General features: G+C 44.8%; 1 protein-coding gene across 2 annotated transcripts in view; it reads left to right on the top strand.

Moving 5' to 3' along the window:
• Window positions 1–381: 381 nt before the first annotated feature.
• Window positions 382–22,618, top strand: part of CNGA1 (cyclic nucleotide gated channel subunit alpha 1) — a 92,319-nt gene continuing 70,082 nt past the window's right edge. For both annotated transcript variants that reach the window (XM_068278539.1, XM_068278538.1), the window contains exon 1: window positions 382–628. The gene's annotated coding sequence lies outside the window, so the exon portion shown is untranslated. The remainder of the gene's footprint in view (window positions 629–22,618) is intronic.

Here is a 22,618-nt window from a genome sequence, read left to right as displayed (position 1 = left end):
AGAAAGAAACTTGACGCACAGGGGTAATATCAAAGCCCAAATAAGAAACTTTTTCCTTTGCAAAAAAATTGAAATGTTTAAAAAAATAATTCTATAATTATATTGATGGTAATGGTATTTAATAATTTTAAATAATTTTAATTTTATAATATTTACATGTATTTCTGAAAAAAAAATAAAATGCAATTTTTGTTTTTAAATTAAACATGCACTAAAGCATCTGGGAAATATTCAGTATTTGGACAAAATGTAGTAAGCGGTTGTTCGCTTTCCTCACAGTAAACTTCTCTCATGGACAGCAGAACTCCTGATCATATATTCAGGCCCTCATGAATATTCATGGCTGAGGTAAGCCTCTTCTCCACTGGGAGGATAATGGTATCTCAGTCAGGGTGAGCTGCCTCAGTCTCCAAATCCTAAATTAAACCCACTGCTGTGTCAGGAAAAAAATTGTCCTATGCGTAGACAAGAGTGATTTCCCTATTGTGGGAATTGTACAAGTCTTTTATGAAGCTGGATCATTTTGTGACTTTTTGGCTATGGTGGGATTTTATTTAACATGCAACTTAACTGGATGGGACACGGATAAAGGTCACAGCTTTCACTAATTGGACTATAAGGCACTGAGGTGAGTACTGTGCAACTGCCGTACTAATACCCCCAAATAGTGGTATACCATTTTAGAAATAATAATATAATATTTACAGCTTTAATGTAGTATTAGAATAGTTAACATCATAACAGCATTGACAATATTTTACAATGCATAGATAGTATCAAAGGAAATTATACCAAGGCAAGTTGAATCAATCTCATTTATCTTATCGCTCACTGTATTTCCATTGCAATTTGTTTGGCACAGTTGATGTATAAAGTTGTTTGGCATTATTTACTCTTCTCAAATCTGAGGTACCGTATGTTACATGAACAATTCTAGAACTAATGCAGGGTAAATGCAGTGGCTTTTACCGTTTCTCTGTATTGTAGTAGAACAGGTTTTTTTGATGTTCTGGTATTGAAATGGCCAAATATCTTCATGGTTTTGTAAAGATCCACTTAAAAATGTTTAGTGAACTCATAACATTTTTTTTGGTTGATGGAAGATATTTGTTATCTACCTTAGGAATGGAGTAATTATTACCACAGCAGCCAAGACAAATGCTATAGGCTCAGAGGATAGGTGGAGCTAGTGCAGGGGTTAACCCCCCCCCTCCCCCCACCCTCCAGCCCCAAATCCTCTTTAGGTTGAGTTGAGATTGGGAGAAAGTACAGGTGGCACTGCTTGTTTGCAGTAAAAGAATAGAATTAGCCTCCATTTTGGATAGGCATGCAGTTTCTGCTATACAAATTACAGATCATTAAACACAGTGACTAAATCCACCAGCAGTTGTTGTTTTAAATGGTGTAGCCAGGGGTACATTATGGATTTTTTTTATTTGTTATTTCCAGGTTTACTACATATGTCCCACTAGGAAAAGGTTGGATTTACCATAAGGCACTGTAGGCACGTGTCTACAGACGCCTCATGATGTAAAGGCGGCTCACTCTCCTCCCTGAGCACCTCCCTCCTTCCCTAAGCAGAGTCCCGAGAAGAGTGTAGATGAAAGGTTGCTCACCTTGCTCTCGGCATTGCACTGATGAGATCTCCCTTCAGTCAGGGGCATCTCTAGCTACTTAATATTGAGGTTCCTCTAGTTACCTAATACTGGGGACACCTCTAGCTACTTAATATTGAGGGTACTTCTGGCTACCTAATACTAGGGGGCACCTGTAGCTACCTATGACGAGCAAGGGAAGTAAGTGAGAAGTGACAGCTGGGCCAGCCAGCACACTTGTGGTCAGGGGAGGACTGGCCCAGGGGGACAGGGGGCAATTGCCCCCCGGGCCGCCCAAATCTTAAGTAATTAGGGCCAGCCGCTGCTATACGCAGTGGCCGCAGACATACCACAGGTGACAGGTTCGCAGTGGGGATCGCAACCTCGCGCGATATTTCCCGGCAAGTTGAAGTATCCAATCAGAGCAGGGGCTGAGGCGGCCGGCCGAGGTGTGCCCTTGTGCGTGGCTGCGCCTGCGGTGGATGTGAGCGGCACAAGGACACAAATAGCTTAGGTCCTCTCCGACCCGGTGGGTTGACCCCGCTTGACTCCGCCCCCCGCCTGGAGCCATTGCCGCCCGCAACGTGCTGCTGTGCCTGCGGTGTCATCGGAGTGAGCTGTCTCACTCTTCAGCTTTCTGTGCTGGGGGGGCTGGGGGCCTGGAGCTGTGGCTACGAGTGGCTGGCTGGAGGAGTCGGACACAGTCCTCCCCAGTGCTGGTGTGCCTGCGGTGTCATCGGAGTGAGCTGTCTCACTCTTCAGCTTTCTGTGCTGGGGGGGCTGGGGGCCTGGAGCTGTGGCTATGAGTGGCTGGCTGGAGGAGTCGGACACAGTCCTCCCCTGTGCTGCTGTGCCTAAGGTGTCGTCGGAGTGAGCTGTCTCACTCTTCAGCTTTCTGTGCTGGGGGGGGGGGGCTGGGGGCCTGGAGCTGCGGCTACGAGTGGCTGGCTGGCTGTCCTGGCTGGAGGAGTCGGACACTCTGGGGGCTGGGAGTCGGAGATGCCACCTATAGCTGCTTGCTGCTGTGGAGGAGGAGGAGGTGTAGGACTGAGGAGACAGGAGGATAGAGGACGTCGGGTCCAGGTTGCCAGAGGAGAAGGTGGTTTTTATAAATTTTGTTTCTGTACTTCTTCTCCCTTCTTGTCACTGAGTTACTCACACTTTGCTGCCTGCCTGCTACTGCTGTCAAATTCAATTCTCTGCCCAGGCCAGTGCCCTCTGAGTTTTTTTTTTTGTGTGATAATCATCCCCATTCTGACCCTGGCCTGAGGGAGAACGTTTTTTCTTCTTGTGGTGTGATTGGCGACAGGGGAGGGGGGAGGCAGGCAGTTAGGCACTGTGTGTGTGTGTGGTGGGGGGGGGGGAGGGTTGTTTAAAGGAGTTATCAGGTTTAATGAAATAAGTGCTACTTACCCGGGGCTTCCTCCAGCCCCATACTCCCAGCATGTCCCTTGCCGCAGCTCTGCAGTCAGCCATTCGCTGCCACTGCCTCCCAGTCCCCGGCGATGGCACCAGTCCGACCTGGATGTCGGCCTGTACTGCGCCTGTGCGAGCAGCACTGTCAATCACCGCCACGTGGACCGGAGTGTACTGCGCAGGCGCAGTAGTTCTGCGTCTGCACAGTACGCTCTGGTCCATGTGGCGTTGATTGACAGCGCCGCTCGCACAGGCGCAGTCGGCCTGATGTCATCGCCGGGGGCTGGGAGGCAGCGGCAGCGAACAGCTGACTGCAGAGCTGCGGCAAGGGACATGCTGGAAGCTTGGGGCTGGACAAGCCCTGGGTAAGTAGCACTTACGGTATTTTCTACAAAAAAAAAAAAAAAAGCCTGATAACTCCTTTAAAGTTAGGCATCAGACACAGACAGGAAGATTGTGCGGAGAAATGGGGTTAGGCATCAGGTACAGTGTGTGTGTGTGTGTGTGTGTGTGTGTGTGTGTGTGTGTGTGTGTGTGTGTGTGTGTGTGTGTGTCTGGGGCTGTTAGTCATCACAATTTGAAGATTTGCACACAAGAAAGATATGGCTTTGGGCTGGGGATGTCGTGAAACGGGCCTCTAGTTTGTGTTGTCCCCCCAGGCCAAAAGGTCCCAGTCCTCCCCTGCTTGTGGTGCAGTTTGGTGGGGATTTGTAGGTACATGGAGGGTGAAGTATAAGGTGCCAGGACATCTGTGCCTATAGGCTACTGTGAGGTAAATCCGGGCCTGCACTAGGATATAATTGCAGTAGTATTTGTATAATTGTAGTATTTTTATAGCGCCTTTCTCCTGTCGGACTCAAATCGCTTGTGAGGCAGCCACTAGAGCGCACTCAGTAGCAGTGTTAGGGAGTCTCGCCCAAGAAACTCCTTACTGAATAGGTGCTGGCTTACGGAACAGGCAGAGCCAAGATTTGAACCCAGGTCTCCTGTGTCAGAGGCAGAGCCCTTAACCATTACACTATCCAGCCTATATAGGTCATAATACTGATTTAGGGAAGACATAAAAAAAAAAGACAGGACAAAGGCCCCAGCCTATATTGGGGTTTTATTTTAAGTATTTTTCCACTTATTTATTTTTCTCCTACCCTCTTGGTTTGGTCTACCTTGGATATAACACTAACAAACAAACACAGAACATTTATATCGTGCTTTTCTCCTGGCGGACTCAAAGCGCCAGAGCTGCAGCCACTAGGACGTGCTCTACAGGCAGTAGCAGTGTTAGGGAGACTTGCCCAAGGTCTCCTACTGAATAGGTGCTGGCTTACTGAACAGGCAGAGCTGAGATTCGAACCCTGGTCTCCTGCGTCAGAGCAGAGCCCTTAACCATTACACTAAACTGATGTATAATTATAGAAGTCAGTTACTGCATATGCTTCAGTTCTGTTACTTTGGACACAACACCAATTTGATCAAATTGTTGATTTATGACCATTGTGGTGTTCAAGTAAACATGAAATGAAAATAAACTTATGCGACAACTTATTGGATAGTACTAATCATAAATATAGCTTTCCTAAAGTACCATACTTCTATTTTCAATTTGAGACCTGAATGTATATAACTACATTTCAAACCACAGTCATGACAGTGATGTAAAATCTACTTTATTCAGCGGCAAAAAACCCCCCAAAAAACAAAAACAGTCTCAGAAAATAAGTACACCTCTCACATTTTTTGCAAATATTTCTTTTTATGGGTAATCATGGGTCATCAGTAGTCAGTGCACAGCTTGTTAACAATGTAATTTTTCTGTTCCATCAACATAATTCAACACACAGCCATGAATGTCTAAACTGCTGGCAACAAAATTTAGTACACCCCTACCAGAAGAATGTCAAGTTGGTTACTTGTTAAGTTACAACAAGGTCTCAGATGTGAATGACGAGCAGGTGTGTTAAATGTGGCGTTATCACTCTCAACCTCTCTTACCGATCACTAGAAGTTCAACATGGCCCCTCATGGAAGAGAAATCTCTGAGGATCTTAAAAAAAAAGAATAGTTGCTCTATATGAAGTTGGCCTAGGGCAGGGGTCTCAAACTCGCGGCCCGCGGGCCATTTGCGGCCCTCGATACAATATTTTGTGGCCCTCGCCAGCAAAAGCTTCCTTATAGTTCGCTTCAGTGCTCCCAAGTAATCCGCCGCATCCCCGCCGCTAAACGAGGGCGGCAGAGCCCCCAAATCGCTCGGGGGGAAATCCGCCGGCATTTCCTGGAAGGGGCAGAGCTTCCAGCTTCAGCTCTGCCCCTCCTGACGTCAATCGCCGCACGGATCGCCGCCTCTCCCCACCCCTCTCTGTGAAGGAAGCGTGAGAGGGGCGGGCAGAGGCGGCGATGCGCCGTGATTGTGAAATTCCTTATGCGGCCCAGCCTCATCCTGACTTTGCCTCCTGCGGCCCCCCAGGCAAATTGAGTTTGAGACCCCTGGCCTAGGGTATAAGAATATTGCCAACAACCTGAAAATGAGCTGCAGTATGGGGGCCAAGACAATACAGCGGTTTAACGGGACAGTTTCCATTCAGAACAGGCCTCATCATGGTCGACCAGGGGGATTGAGTGCACATGCTCAGCGTCACATCTAGAGGTTGTCTTTTCCAAATACACATGAGTGCTGGCAGCGTTGCTGCAGGGGTTGAGTGGTGGGAGAAGGTCTGTCATCGCTCAGACCATACACTGAACACCGCATAAAATTGGTCTGCATGGCTGTAATTCCAGAAGGAAGCCTCTTTTAAAGATGATGCACAAGAAAGCCTGCAAACAGTTAAAGCAAGCAGACTAAGGACATGGATTACTGTATCCATGTTCTGCGGTCAGATGGTGTGAGGCGTGTGTGGTGGCAACTAGATTAAAAGTACAAAGACAAGCATGTCTTGCTTATAGTCAAGCATGGTAGTGGGAGGGTCATAGTTTGGGTGGGGCTGCATGAGTTCTGCCGCCACTGGGCTACTACAGTTCATTGAGGGAACCATGAATGCCAACATGTACTCTGACATCCTGAAGCAAAGCATGATGCCCTCCTTTTGAAAATTGGCCACAGGGCAGTATTCCAGCATGATAACAACACCAAACACACCTCCAAGATGACCACTGCCTTTCTAATGAAACAGGGTAAAGGTGCAGGACTGGCAAAGCATGTCTCCAGAGCTAAACTTTATTTAGCATCTGTGAAACATCCTCAAACAGAAGGCGGAGGAATAATAATAATAATACAAACATTTGTATAGCGCTTTTCTCCTGTTGGGCTCAAAGTGCTCAAGAGCTGCAGCCACTGGGACGCGCTCAAGAGGCCACCCTGCAGTGTTAGGGAGTCTTTCCTTGAACTCCATACTGAATAAGTACTGACCCTAGCCAGGATTCAAACCCTGGTCTCCCATGTCAAAGGCGGTGCCCTTAACCAGTACACTATCCAGCCACTACTGGATGCAAGGTCTCTAACATCCTCCAGCTTCATTATAGCCTCAACCAGTGGCAACTTGTGAAGCTCTAGTGAAATCCATGCCCAAGTGAGTTAGGGCAATGCTGGAAAATAATGGGGGGCACACAAAATATTGACACTTTAGGGACAATTCTGGCATTCTTTATTTAGGGGTGATTTCACTTTTGTTGTCAGTGGTTTAGACATTAGTGGCTGTATGTCGAGTTATTTGATGGGGCAGCACATTTACATGTTATGCAAACTCTGCACTAACTATTTTACATTGGATTAAAGTGCCATATCTTTAGAGTTGTACCATGAAAAAATATAATACAAAATTTTCTAAGATGTGAGAGGCGTACTCACTTTTGTGAGATACTGTGGCAGCCTTTAAGCTTTAGAGCTTTATTTTGATATTGTTTCCTCAGTCAAACAGAAGTGTTTAATTTTTGTTTACTTTTAATGAGAGACATGACTAAATTCAATCTGTCTAAATTGCATTGATAAGAGCACTGTTTTTTTCTAACCCTTGCAATGAAAAAAAAAGGAACCTTAGACAAGTTATTAGTAGGACTAGTACACTGTGTACCCATCTGTCTTCTGAAAGCAGGAGAGAACAGGAAGAGGAAGTGGAAGAATACAGTGGTTCCAGCGTCTGTATTCATCTTTAAGCTATGTATTAAATACTTTCCCAATATAATTATTACAATATATAACAGCATGAGGATTGGGATTGGTCTTCTTTTTGAAAGGCACAGACACACATCTAGATTTCTAGAGTTGATGGGCACAGTTGTTGTGTTGCAATCTTTCCATTCATTAAATTGTATAGGCAGAAACCCTTCATTCGAGAAATAAACTTGGAGATAATTAGAGTATTTATTTATTTGAAATTTAAAATAGACTTTGCTCTTCCTCTTGGACAGAAGTCTTTCCAGTCTGCTACTTTCCCAGGAATCCCATGTTTTGTTTTAACTTGCAATAGAAGCAAAAGTAAGACATAATCACAAGATTGAGACTAGCCAGTCACACAACACAGGAGTGATTATGTCTATTAACTGATTATGTAGCGGTTAACAAATGGGTTTTGAATGCGAGGGTTAATTCACCTAAGCTGCCACCTCCCTTCTGATATCTCCATGCTGCCTTCCTTTCTTACACTTCTTCCTCTAGATTGCAAGTTCTGGTTTACAAAGCGGAAGTGTAAGAAGATGGAACATGGCAGGGAGTGCTTTAAAGAAAGGTGGCGACTTAAGTGCATTAACCCTCGTGTTTGCACGCTCCGGGACAATTTTGCTTTTCACAATAAAGTTCCACTCATCCCTATCCTGTGGGGCAGGCTTATTAAAACCTTGAGTCAGAGAGTATCTCACAGTGGCACACCATACAGGATATCTGGGTGCATAACAAAGGCAAGAAACAATGTCCCCTAATCTATACAGCAAAGTCCAAAGAAGGCACAACACATCCATTAATTTCTGTTAATGGAAGTTACATTAATGATCATTGAGGAGGAAAAAGAGCAATTAAAGGAAATCACTGAGATTTGTGAGTTTATTTATTTATTTATTTACTGTATTTATAAAGCTCCAACATATTACGCAGTTAGTGAGATTGCCAAGTAATGTGATGCCTTTAAAGACCACCTACTGTATTATGACCTCAATATGATCTTAAAAAGCAGATAGAATATATACAGAACAACATTAAAAAAAAGCAACAACAATTTCAGGATAAAATGGAATAAAGAAGTAGCTCTTGATCCAAGAAGTAGAATGGAGAATGGTTCGGTATTGAGCAAAAAAATCTGTGACCTTTAGATCTGATGTACAGGACAGGAATTCCTAAAAGACAGTTCAGAGACCGATGAAGAGGGGGTCGGGGGCAGAGGGCGGTAACCCCTGTAGCCATCAAAACATCAGTATGCGATCCCATAGCAAATAACAACATTATTAATCTACCTGACTGTGCTAAATCAACATCGTACTGAATTGCCTTGTTACAGAAAGGATTAAGTTTTTCTCCTACAATTGGCAGGGCCGGATTTCTGGAAAGGCCACAAAGGCCAAGGCCTAGGGCGATAAAATTCGTCAGGGCGCAGGACTTGGAGAGATAAGAGGTCACATGTCAAAGTAAATCACTTCTGCTTTGCTCTATTCTGCCTGAATTCCAGAGATCCCTGCATCTCTCTCACTGCAGAGTGTGTGTGATGACAGTCAGCATCTGTTGTCATCTGAAGATCTCGTGCAGTATAATGAGTGGGGACATACAAGCTGCTGTGAGAAAAAAAATATATGGGCTCAAGTAGTAGAACTTTTGAGTTCAGATTAGTTTCTTTATGCACGCATTCAAGGATAGGAATTATCAGCTCTCCTCTCCCCCAGACTGATGTTTTATTACTTGGTCAGAGCTGTTAAAGACCTGAGACCTGTTAGATTAATGGTTTGTTTTTATTTCCTAAGGAATGACAGCAACATTCTCACTGTGCTACTGTTTAACTCTTTCCCGACAAGTTTTAGAAGCAGCAAAGCATTGTACTGTAAGCAGGATGTTTTGAAACAGAATGACAACTGTATTACATTTATTTATATTTACAAAACAATGTATACATCTCCTGCTGACTGTATATATAACTGTATGTCCTAACATCTTGTATACAGGAACAAAGTCTGAAGATGGCTCATTAGCCAAAGGCTCACTATTTTCTTTTGGTTAGCCAATAAATATTATCATTCTATTACAAAACTTCCTGCTGACTGATTAAGATCTGTCTTAACTTGCCCTAAGTGCTAAACTGTCACTGTGAAAAGTACACCTGAGCTTATGCTAGGTATACATGATGCAATTTTCTGACAGATTTACTGTCAGATCGACTATTTCCACTATGTCCGATCTGCTATCCGATAGATTTTCTGAATGATTTTTTTCATAGAAATGAACGGAAAATCGATTGAAAAATTGATCGGAAATTTAGACATTGGAAATAATCGATTTGACAGTAAATCTGTCAGAATTGCATCGTGTGTACCTAGCATTACACTACATCTATGCCAAGTGTCGGATCCTTCTACTTACCTGTTCTCTGGTTTGGATGGGTTACTCTCCTTTGCGCTGCACCATCACCTGTTTGTGACTCTGACTGAAGCAAGTCGCACAAAGGACAAAGAAGCAGTGCATACTCTGTCCTCTCGGGCTTCTTGTTATTACGCACTCCTGTACTGATGTGCACAGCAGCCGAGGCTGGGAGTGTTATGAGTATGTGTACTTGACAAGTGCTGCTCATATATGAGCATCATTTCTGAATTATGCAAGTCCTGAACACTATCGGCTGCTGTGCATCCAGGCTGGAGTGCAAAATTACATGGAGTGGACAGAGCATGCACTGCTTCTTTGAACAGGGGGGGCAAAGCAGAAAAACAGACAGGAGCCCATGTAACCCAGTGATCACTAATAAGAGTTGGACAGAATGGGGGGGGGGGGGCGGTTGGTGACAGCCGGCCTAGGGCGCTGGAAAGTACAAATCTGGCCCTGACAATTGGGGGGACTCCTTTGAACTGCTTAAGGATCTAAATGTTTTTCTTAGAAATATCCAACGGAAGCTTACACATGGGGGTGGTTCAGAGCAATGGCGTGTTTGTGAATCCATGGGGAGAAGGAGGAGGGGGGGCTCCTTTCAGTGGTATTGTTTAACCTCTTGAGGACCGCAGTGTTAAACCCCCCTAAAGACCAGGCCATTTTTAATTAAATTGGCCACTGCAGCTTTACAGCCAAGCTGCAGGGCCACACAACACAGCACACAAGTGATCCCCCCCCCCTGTTGGTGGGGTATGATCGCCCCCCCAGATGTTGTTTGTTTGTTTATTTTTGTTTGACTGTTGTTTTTTTTATTGAAAAATGTTTTTTTTTTCCCACTGTTGTAAACACCCCTCCCTCCCCCTGCCAACCAAACCCCGTGATCAGCTGTCATAGGCTTCAGCCTACGACAGCCAATCACCTCTGTGCCTCAGGAGGAGACAGCCGTGTCACATGGCTGTCCCCAGTACAGCGCTGCTGCAGATCGCAGAGCTGTACGTGTAATTAGATGGCGGTTTTGCCGTCTAACAGTCTCCTGAGCGGCAATCACCACTCGGAGACTGAAAGCGGAGGGCCGCCCACCAAGCAGGAGATGCGCACGCAGCCTGCGCACGATCTCCTGCAAAACAGAGCCCCAGGACTTTACACCTATTGGCGTTAGGCGGGCCTGGGGCTGCGGCCGCGGCCACGCCCCTCGCCGTGACGCTGTCGACTACATGTTAAAAAGAAAATGAATATGGCAGCCTCCATATTCCTCTCACTTTAGGTGTCCTTTAAGCCCTGTACACATGCTCAATCCCTGAGATTGCACGGTTGCCTGGCAGAGGTGGTTGTTATCGCTGCCTTGGCTGAGTTTCATTTAGCGTGTGTATGGAGCTTTATACAAATCCCAGTTTCATGTAATGCAACTAGCTGTTAGACTCTTATTAAATATGCATAATGCCCATTTTATTATAATAAATCTTTGTTAAAGTATCAAGCTATATGCTTTATGTTTGATAATTTAAGGTAGTAAAATGAATTAGTCAAATAATCACATCAGACAACCGCTGAAGAATACACATGCCAAGAGACTATAATGGCAGCCAGTGATTACATCCTCTATAATAAAACCCAAGTGTCTCTGCGTCCCATGTCCCTGTGTGTGTTTTGTTGTACTGCGCATGTGCAGGGAGGGATGCAGAAACAATGAAGGGGAGGGCGTGTGTGCGGGTGCGCTAGACGGACGTGCGGGTGCGCGCGTGCGGCGGACGTGCGGGCACGATGGGCAGGCGCGTGGTGACAGACATAGCCTTTTTTTTTAAATGGGCTAAGGTGGTCACTAGTAATTCTAAAAAAAGCTATTTGCCCAGCTGCCCTCTACCTCTCATGTTTCTGAGTAGCTGACCTTCAGAAAGTATGTCCATCATCTGTTATTATTTCCTGTGACTCCACCAATGCAGGCCACACACTGACAGATCTCAAATTCAATACTCTTAAAGCGGATCCGAGATGAAAAACTAACTATAACAAGTAACTTATCTATATATCTTATCTAAAGTTTTAGCAAATCTAGCTGCAAACTGCAAACAGCTTTAATAGAAAATGATTATTTCTTCCTGTGATACAATGACAGCAGCCATGTTGTTTGTAAACATTACACAGAGGCAGGCTTATCTGTATCTTGTGCAAAAAAACCTAATCCCCCCTCCTCCCTCCTCCCCTCTGCCTCTGAAATCAATGGCTAGTAACACCTCCCCCTCCCCCTGCCCAGACTGAGCTTTCATGAGCCCTTGCTACTGCCGAGGCTCTCTGAAAACCTGTGGGCGTGGTTTATTTAGTTTATAGGGAATTAGAGTATTAAAACAAAAACAAAAAAGTTTTGGCTTGAGGAATGCCCTGTAAACAATAGGAAAGGAACACAATTACGCAATGAGTAAAAGTTCACTTCGGATCCACTTTAAACAGGGATGGTGAATAAAATGTTAATAATTTTAAGTTGATGTAAATTTTACAATAATATGGTCAAGACACTCCTACTTATCAAAATGATTGCATTTGACCTAAAATAATTGAAATAAACGGAAATTTATTTGCATAGAGGTAATCTTTTGATTAAAATGCCATTGAAGGATTGCAGCTGAAATGTTTGTAGCCAGCATAAGTGCATAATTGTTGCAGGGAAAATAAATATTATAGTGTATTTTCTATAGCACTGAACTCTTCTGTAGCACTTTTACATAGTGTAAAGTCCTGTGCCTCAGAGGAGCTCACAATCTACTCCCTACCATAGTCACTCATTGTCATATGTTAATATTGTATGCTAAGGCCAATGTTTGAGGGGGAGCAATGAACTACGCTGTGCTGCCAAAAACATGGGATAAATAAACAGTGTGGTAGTGGATAGCACACTCGCCTTGCAGTGTAATGGTCCCTGGTTCAAATCTGAGCCAGAAAACTAGCTGCATGGAGCTGGTATGTTCCCACCATTTGCATGTTTTTCCTGCAGGCAATCCGGTTTCCTCCCACATCCCAAAAACATACAGATAAGTTCATTGGTCCCCCTAAAAAAATGGCCTTAAAATGCAATAGGAACATCTACATGCATGGTCTCAGCAACTTAACTCATAAGGTTTTTAATACGATTTATATGCAGATGAGACACAATTGAACCTCTCTCATCCCCATACATTTAGTCCCTCCTACACGTGTTCCTGACTGCCTGTCTGCTATATTCTCTTTTATGACCTCTTGCTTCCTAAAATTTAATATGAGTAAAATGGAACTAATCATTTTTCCACTATCTCTGTCCACCTCTCTGCCTGATATAATAATAAATGTTAGTAACACCCCTATAACTTCAGTTCCCAAAGCATGTTGGGAGTATTGTTTGATTCCTCTTGCTCATTTATTCCTCACATTCACTCTCTGACCAGCTCCTGTCATTTCCAGCTCAAAAACATATATAACATCCAACCTTTTCTCACCCAGGACACTACCAAAATGTTAGTGCAAGCTTTTATAATATTTTCTTATTGTAATACTAGTCCTGAAGCCCGTTTAATAACAGGCGCTAGGGAACGCGCTGTCTACAGCCGCATGCCATGCTTTTTTACACCATACTAAGAAACCATTTAAGAAATGTAAAAGCTCCCTTATGAACACCTCATTCAGGTCACCCCATCCTCATAGCCTCATCCTAACATTCCTGGAGTGGATATCAGAACATAAATGTATCAATGAAATGAAGCTCTAACTACTGCTCTGCATTTAGATGAAAACAGTGCTCTCACACATGGATGCCGTGGCGTGAATTCCTAGAATCAGATGACTACAAAGCCCTGCTAGCAGCTCAGACACCTACGTGAATAGCCTATCCAAAACAGTCCTTGGCATCTAACTAAAACCCCATGGACACATGTGTTGCTAACATTAGGCTGGGGTTGGTGGTATGTGCCACAAGGTTTATAAGTCCAAATGCTGTATACTTACCTTATATAGCATTTTATGTACGAAGAAGGATTAGAGCTTTAAAATTAAATGTGCTACTGTAGATAAAACCCACATATTTTATTTGCACATTTGTCCTGTTATTACAACATTTAACTGTGTCTCTAGTACAATGTATGGTGACATATGGTGACAATAATTTATTTGCAAATAAAGGTTTAAGCCCTTATTTGCCAAAAAAATAACAGTAATACACCCTCATTCCATACATATTTAAAAAGCTAAGTCCCTAAGGTTATAATTACATATTTTATATTCTGTCAATTTGGCTTTTTTTGTGTTATATGGGGGTAGGGAGGGGAAGAATGGGTAAATGGGCTTGTGATCGGTATAGGAAATTTATTTAGTAATATTTTTTATTTTCATTTTTTTAGGGGGGGGGGGGGGGCACTATATGTCCCCACACAATCTCCTGTCTGGTTAGAACAAGTGTTCTAGCCAGCAGGAAGTGACAGGGTTTTTTTTTGTTCACAATAGAATGATCACTGTTTCTAATTGCAACAGTGATAATTCATATATTAGACACTTTGATTGGCTTTGATGTTCCCATTCACCAATCTGTGCACTACCATGTGACAGCGCAGGAAGGAACGAGTATCTTCAGTCCTGGGAGCTAAAGAGAAGTTTTCAGGGATGTAGGTACTCATCCCGCGGGAGGGCAAGTGGTTAAAAAGATCAAAGAAAAAATGTTTTTTTGAAGAAGGTAAAATGGCATTTTGCCGAAGTCCGTGCAAATATATATGTATACTATATATATATATATATATATATATATATATATATATATATATATATATATATATATATATATATAGTGGCTTGCAAAAGTATTCAGCCCCCTTGAAGATTTCCACATTTTGTCACATTACTGCCACAAACATGAATCAATTTTATTGGTATTCCACGTGAAAGACCAATACAAAGTGGTGTACACGTGAGAAGTGGAACTAAAATCATAAAATCATACATGATTCCAAACATTTTTTACAAATCAATAACTGCAAAGAGGGGTGTGCGTAATTATTCAGCCCCCCGAGTCAATAATTTGTAGAACCACCTTTTGCTGCAATTACAGCTGCCAGTCTTTTAGGGTATGTCTCTACCAGATTTGCACATCTAGAAACTGAAATCCTTGCCCATTCTTCTTTGCAAAACAGCTCCAGCTCAGTCAGATTAGATGGACAGCGTTTGTGAACAGCAGTTTTCAGATCTTGCCACAGATTCTCGATCGGATTTAGATCTGGACTTTGACTGGGCCATTCTAACACATGGATATGTTTTGTTTTAAACCATTCCATTGTTGCCCTGGCTTTATGTTTAGGGTTGTTGTCCTGCTGGAAGGTGAACCTCCGCCCCAGTCTCAAGTCTTTTGCAAACTCCAAGAGGTTTTCTTCCAAGATTGCCCTGTTTTTGGCTCCATCAATCTTCCCATCAACTCTGACCAGCTTCCCTGTCCCTGCTGAAGAAAAGCAACCCCAGAGCTTGATGCTGCCACCACCATATTTGACAGTTGGGATGGTGTGTTCTGAGTGATGTGCAGTGTAAGTTTTCTGCCACAAATAGCGTTTTGCATTTTGGCCAAAAAGTTCCATTTTGGTCTCATCCGACCAGAGCACCTTCTTACACATTTTTGCTGTGTCCCCCACATGGCTTGTGGCAAACTGCAAACGGGACTTCCTATGCTTTTCTGTTAACAATGGCTTTCTTCTTGTCACTCTTCCATAAGAGCCAACTTTGTGCAGTGCACGACTAATAGTTGTCCTATGGACAGATTCCCCCCACCTGAGCTGTAGATCTCTGCAGCTCGTCCAGAGTCAACATGGGCCTCTTGACTGCATTTCTGATTTGCGCTCTCCTTGCTCGGCCTGTGAGTTTAGGTGGACGGCCTTGTCTTGGTAGGTTTACAGTTGTGCCATACTCCTTCCATTTCTGAATGATCACTTGAACAGTGCTCCGTGGGATGTTCAAGGCTTTGGAAATGTTTTTGTAGCCTAAGCCTGCTTTAAATTTCTCAATAACTTTATCCCTGACCTGTCTGGTGTGTTCTTTGGACTTCATGGTGTTGTTGCTCCCAAGATTCTCTTAGACAACCTCTGAGGCCGTCACAGAGCAGCTGTATTTGTACTGGCATTAGATTACACACAGGTGCACTCTATTTAGTCATTAGGACTCATCAGGCAATGTCTATGGGCAACTGACTGCACTCAGACCAAAGAGGGCTGAAAAATTACGCACACCCCACTTTGCAGTTATTGATTTGTAAAAAATGTATGGAATCATGTATGAATTTCGTTCCACTTCTCACGTGTACACCACTTTGTATTGGTCTTTCACGTGGAATTCCAATAAAATTGCTTCATGTTTGTGGCAGTGATGTGACAAAATGTGGAAAACTTCAAGGGGGCCGAATACTTTTGCACGCCACTATATATATGTGTGTGTGTGTGTGTGTGTGTGTGTGTGTGTGTGTGTGTGTGTGTGTGTGTGTGTGTGTGTGTGTGTGTGTATATACGGAGGTAAAATATCCAATATATACCAAGTTTTTTATATACATTTCAAAAAAACCAGAATTCTAATTGGTCCACTAGGCGGCATATTTAAAGATGCTGTTGCTGGGGCTTGCTATGCATTAGTATTGCAGGTGCTGGCGGGGAGTGACGTGTGTGGTGAGTGTGCAGGGGTGTGGCGGGGATCTTTAAGGTTCATTAAATAAATGTAAGAATTGTATTGTTATTTAAGGACATTAACCATTTAAGATTCCTGGATGTAGCTTCTACATCCAGGAGGCCATGTGCCCTCCCGCGCGCTCCCGTGGCCGATCGCGCATGCGTGCACGCGCTCTCCCGGCTTCGGATTGTTAGCCCAGGAATCAATCAATCGGGAAATGGTGCAAGATGATTGATTCCACTACCCTGCAGAAAAAAGCAACCGCTTCTCTCGGAAGCCGCGCTTTTTCGGACTCTTGCGTCCCCATACGTCCCTCTAAGCGCACATGTTACGCTTAGAGTGGCGTCATGTAAACAAACTCATGGCTGCCATCTTGTGGCCAAAAAGTAAAACTACATCTAAATGTAAAAAAAAAAATACACATATATTTACATAAAAAAATAAATACTATTTATATCCCACCCTCCCAAAAATACCCACAAAATTTTTAATAAAAAGAAAAATTACAATAATAATGAAAAAAAATGTAAATATTTACCTAAGGGTCTAATCTTTTTAAATATCAATGTAAATATGAAATATTTTTTTTTTTTTTTATTATATGCTTGTAAATAGTGATGGATGCAAAACAAAAAAAATGCACTTTTATTTCCAAATACAATATTGTCGCCATACATTGTGGTAGGGACATAATTTAAACGGTGTAATAACCTGGTCAAATGGGCAAATACAATACGTGGGTTTTAATTATGGAGGCATGTATTATTTTAAAACTATAATGGCCGAAAACTGAGAAATAATGAAAATTTTCCGTTCTTATTCTTCCTGTTAAAATGCATTTACAGTAAAGTGGCTCTTATCAAAATGTACCCCCCCAAACAAAGCCGAATTGGTGGCGGAAAAACAAGATATAGATCAGTTCATTGTGATAAGTAGTGATAAAGTTATAGGCTAATGAATGGGAGGTGAACATTGCTCGGATGCATTAAGTGAAAACGACTGAGGGCTGAAGTAGTTAAAGGAGTTGTCAGGGGAAATATAGTAAAATGAATGGTACTTACCGGGGGCTTCCTCCAGCCCCAAGCTCCCAGGAGCCGCAGCTCTGCCTGCAGCCGTTTGCCGGAGCTCCGACCCGGTCCCCGGCGATGACGTCAGAGCAACCTGGAGGTCGCTCTGTACTGCGCCTGCGCGATCGGCGCTGTCAATCACCGCCACATGGGCCGGAGCAGAACTACTGCGCCTGCGCAGTCCGCTCCGGCCCACGTGGCGGTGATTGACAGCGCCGACAGCGCAGGCGCAGTACAGAGCGACCTCCAGGTCGCTCTGACGTCATCGCCGGAGACCGGGTCGGAGCTCCGGCAAACGGCTGTGGGCAGAGCTGCGGCGAGGGAGGTCCTGGGAGCTTGGGGCTAAAGGAAGCCCCCGGTAAGTACCATTTATTTTACTATATTTCCACTGACAAAGAACTTTTCTCATGGTTGCGTTTTTATTTATACTTAACTTTTTCTGCAAGTGGAAGGGTGAACAATAGTACCCTTACACTCATTTCACCTGGGGATCTGCTGGTTAAATGCAACCTAAACTGAGAAGGATATGGATTTTTCCTTTTAATATAACACCAGTTGCCTGACTACCCTGCTGATCCTGTCTCACTAATACTTTTAGCCATAGTCCCTCAACAAGCATGCAGATCAGGTGCTCTGACTGTAGTCAGACTGGATTAGCTGCATGCCTGTTTCAGGTGTGTGATTCAGCCACTACTGCAGCCAAAGACATCAGCAGGACTGCCAGGCAACTGGTATTGTTTAAAAGGAAACATCTATATCCCTCTCAGTTAAGGTTCCCTTTAAGTGTGAGCAATGCATAACAGTCTACTCCTACAATGCCAGATTGTTAGCACTTGAAGGCCCAGGGTGAGAAGTATCAATGAGAAGGTGTTATTACAGTGGAGCAGAACCTCAGTCATGTTTATATTGCTGAATCTTACTTCCTTGTCCAGTCATGCTCTGGGTCTAGATTATAGTCTTGGCATCTCTATAACACGAGGTGAGGCAGATTCTTGCATTGTGGCCACACAGTTACTTGTGAAAGAAGCGATCTTGAGGCAATCTAGTGAAAAGGTGTTTGGAACAAACACTGATGATCTCTAGAGATGGACCGAACCTCCGATTTTTGGTTCGCGAACTGCAAACGCGAACTTCCGCAAAAGCTTGGTTCGCGCGAACTTTCGCGAACCGCAATAGACCGCAAAAGTGATGGAAAAGATGTTTCAAGGAGTCTAACATCTGAGTTTTTGCATGGATGAGTGGGATAGATGCCAAAAGTCCAGGGGAAAAAAATCTGGATTTGATGCAAAGCAGCGTTTTAAGGGCAGAAATCACATTGCATGCTAAATTGGAGGCCTAAAGTGCTTTAAAACATCTTGCATGCGTATACATCAATCAGGGAGTGTAATTAGAGTACTGCTTTACACTGACACACCAAACTCACTGTGTAATGCACCGCAAACAGCTGTTTGTGTTGTGACAGCCATGCTGGACTGGTGCGCACCATGGCAAGAGTGCAGGCGATAGCGGTTTTCAAGCTCATATGGCTGCCAGGCTGAGGTAGCTCAATGACAGAACAACAGTGATTGTCAAGCTGATCGAATTTGGTCTGTTCACAATGAAGCAACGACCTTATTATCTTGGGTGTGCCACCCCCCGAGACACTCATATAGCCGGCGGTCATTGCTTCCAGGCCCGGCCCTAGACTTTTTGCCGCCTGAGGCAAAATTCAAAAAAATCGCCGCCCCTCCCCCCCCAAGCCGTGTGTGTGTGGGGGGCCGCCCGAGCTGGAGGGGATAGCGGGCAGGAAGGGGGTATTGGGCCTAGCGGCGGGGAGGGGGGTCGGCCCCCCCCTCCCTCGCCTGGGTCCCCCGTCCTCCGCTCCCCTCCAGCTTTAAAAGTGAGGTCGCTGGCTGCAGCTATATTGTAAGAGGCAACGGGCGGGGATCACTCACCTCTTCCTCGTTCCAGCCCGAGCCTGCGCTCCACTGACGTCACTTCCTGCGGCGTAGCAGGAAGTGACGTCAGTGGAGCGCAGGCTCGGGCTGGAACGAGGAAGAGGTGAGTCCTCCCCGCCCGTTGCCTCTTACAATATAGCTGCAGCCAGCGACCTCACTTTTAAAGCTGGAGGGGAGCGGAGGACGGGGGACCCAGGCGAGGGAGGGGGGGGTCCGACCCCCCTCCCCGCCGCTAGGCCCAATACCCCCTTCCTGCCCGCTATCCCCTCCAGCTCGGGCGGCACCCCACACACACAGACGGGCGGGTGCCGCCCCTCCAGAAGTGCCGCCTGAGGCAAAAGTTTCACCCCGCCTCATGGGCGGGCCGGCCCTGATTGCTTCATTGTGATACGCAAGCCCCTTCACCACGGCAAGGTAACGATCATGAAGGGGAATTGACACATGTACATGGGGACTGACTTAGTCTTCGGACAGGCCTGAGCGTTCTTTGCAGACCAGGCATCCGTGGTCAGATGGACCCTTGACCCAACGCTGTGTGCCAGAGATGTCACCACTTGCCTTTCAACATCACGGTACAGTTTAGGTATCGCCTTTTTTGAGAAAAAATTGCGGCCTGGTATCTTCCACTGCGGTGTGTGGCTTTGCTTTTGTGTGCTGCTTTTCCTCAGGTGGTCATCCCATTGCAGTTTGTGCTTTGTAATCATCTGCCTTCGTAAGGTAGTTGTCCCTACGTGGGTATTGGACTTTCCACGGCTCAATTTTCAGTGGCAGAGAGTACAGATGGCATTGTTCTCATCTGAGGCTGACACACAAAAAAAATTCCACACCGCTGAGCCCTGGGGTGATGGCACTTTGGTGGTGGCAGCCGACTGAGTGTTATGTGGGGTGCCAGAATCAGAGCAGGAGGAGGAAGACATGTCATGCTTCCGTGCGGAAGCTGAGAAAGATGAGGTGTTCTGTGTTAAATAGTCAACTACGTCCTGACAATATTGGGAGTTGATGCCACGTGCCTTCTTCTGAACACTGTACTTTGGTCGAGGGCCACACGAAATCACGACAGCACGTCCTCGAACAGACCTGCCAGGTGGCCTGCCTCTGGCTCTGCCTTTTGTTTTGTCCATATTGGGGGGGGGGATGAAGTGAAAGGTATGCACTGACTTGACTAATACAATGTGCAGTCACACAGGTGCAGTTAACAGGTATGCACAGAGTGGTATATCACACTGCGTGTGCTCACGTAGGTAGGTGGGTGCACTGAACACAACAGGTAGGTATATGCAGTGATGGGTATTCCAAATGTGCACCTGTCACACAAACGTACCGTGAACAGGTACAGTGACTGGTGGTGTTAAATATCACACTGTGTGCGCTCATGTAGGTAGGTGGGTGCACTGAACACTACAGGTAGGTATATGCAGTGATGGGTATTATAATGTGCACCTGTCACACACAGACAGGTACCGGACAGGCACAGTGATACTGCGTGCGCTCACGTAGGTAGGTGGGTGGGTGGGTGCACTGAAGTGAACAACAGGTAGGTATATGCAGTGATGGGTATTCCAAATGTGCACCTGTCACACAAACGTACCGTGAACAGGTACAGTGACTGGTGGTGTTAAATATCACACTGTGTGCGCTCATGTAGGTAGGTGGGTGCACTGAACACTACAGGTAGGTATATGCAGTGATGGGTATTATAATGTGCACCTGTCACACACAGACAGGTACCGGACAGGCACAGTGACACTGCGTGCGCTCACGTAGGTAGGTGCATGCACTGAGAACAACAGGTAGGTATCTGCAGTGATGGGTATTACAATGTGCACCTTTCACACACACAGGTAGTCACTGAATGTGCTGGGCCTGGCAGTGGCACACACAGTAGGAATTACCAAGGCTGTCTATGCAACACAAGTGTCTGTGGGACACACACACACAAAAAAAACAAGATCACAAGAACAAGATTAGCTCTCAAAAGAGCTGTTGAGGGGTGCTTTTTTTAGCAATAAGAATCAGCAAGGAGCAAGTTAACAAGCCTACAAGAGCCTAACTAAGCTTTCCCTATGAGACTATGCAGCAGCTCTCCCTTCTCTAATTACTGCAGGCACATGAGTGAGTCCAATACCTGACGCTGCCTGCCTTTTTAAGGGGGGAGTGGCTCCAGGAGGGAGTGTAGCCTGATTGGCTACAATGTGCCTGCTGACTGTGATGTAGAGGGTCAAAGTTGACCCTAATGATGCACTATGGGGGCGAATCGAACTTACGGAAAAGTTCCCGGTTCTCCGCGAACCACGGAAGTTCACCGGTGAACCGTTCGGGCTATCTCTAATGATCTCCAATGTAGCGTATGGCATTCTTTCTTTGTAAAGAGGAACTGTACTAAAAAAGGGGTTTTTTTTGTGTACACTATGGGCCTGATTCACAAAGCGGTGCAAACTTTTTCGCGGACTTTTGCGCGCGCAATTTGCCGCGATTCGCGCGATCGCGGACTAATTGCGCGCGAAAAAGTTCGCGATCGCGTGAATCGCGGCAAATTGCGCGCGCAAAAGTCCGCGAAAAAGTTTGCACCGCTTTGTGAATCAGGCCCTATGTACACTGTTTAATGATAAATTATTTATTCACTGTTTGGCTATTGTAAAATTTTTCCTCTCCCTGATGAACATTTTGAAATTTATCACAGGTGGCAAGATCTTTAGTTCTGCCAGGTGATCTCTGACGAATGTTCGTTTACAGAGAGCTCTATGCACAGAGGGAGACACTGCTTGCTTGGCAGTTTAAAACAGTTGTTATTTCATTATATTAATGACGTTCACAGGCAGAAAACTGTCAGGTCCATGGTCATGACATGACACTGTGGGTGGTGTTTCACCATATCAGCCACATAGACTAATCTATTTGATCTATTTGACAAAAAGGTAATGATTTCTCGTGGGAATGTGGGTATCGGTTAGGTGGGTAAACAATGGGGTGAAGTTCAATCCTGGGTTAAAGTTTCTCTTTAAAGAGGAGCTGTCAGCCATACTATCGCAGAAAAAAAAAACATATATAAGTAGATAAATACTTGATCTACTTATATAACATATGCATTGCACTGTCCACGGTTTGATTTTAGTGATTTTTCTACAGTAAAAAAAGAGAAAATCCTTCTTAGCATTTCTCATTTTAACTGTGGCTATTTTGAATCCAATCCTGATGTCATTTCCCCCCTTACTCTCCTCTGCCTGATTGTGTATGCATTGTCCGCCCTTCACTATAGAAAGTGTGAGAAATATTGACCAATCAGTGAGGAATAGAGGTGTGGGAGGGGAAAACAGGAGGAAAAGAGGTTTCAGCCAATCAGGCTGCATTAGTTAAGTCTGAGGGGAAGTAGAGAAGCAAAAAAGGACAACCCAGCGTGCCCTG

The sequence above is a fragment of the Hyperolius riggenbachi genome, chromosome 1 (assembly GCF_040937935.1).
Source record: "Hyperolius riggenbachi isolate aHypRig1 chromosome 1, aHypRig1.pri, whole genome shotgun sequence".
In the NCBI taxonomy this organism is placed as follows: domain Eukaryota; kingdom Metazoa; phylum Chordata; class Amphibia; order Anura; family Hyperoliidae; genus Hyperolius; species Hyperolius riggenbachi.
This window is presented reverse-complemented; position numbering and strand designations above follow the sequence as displayed.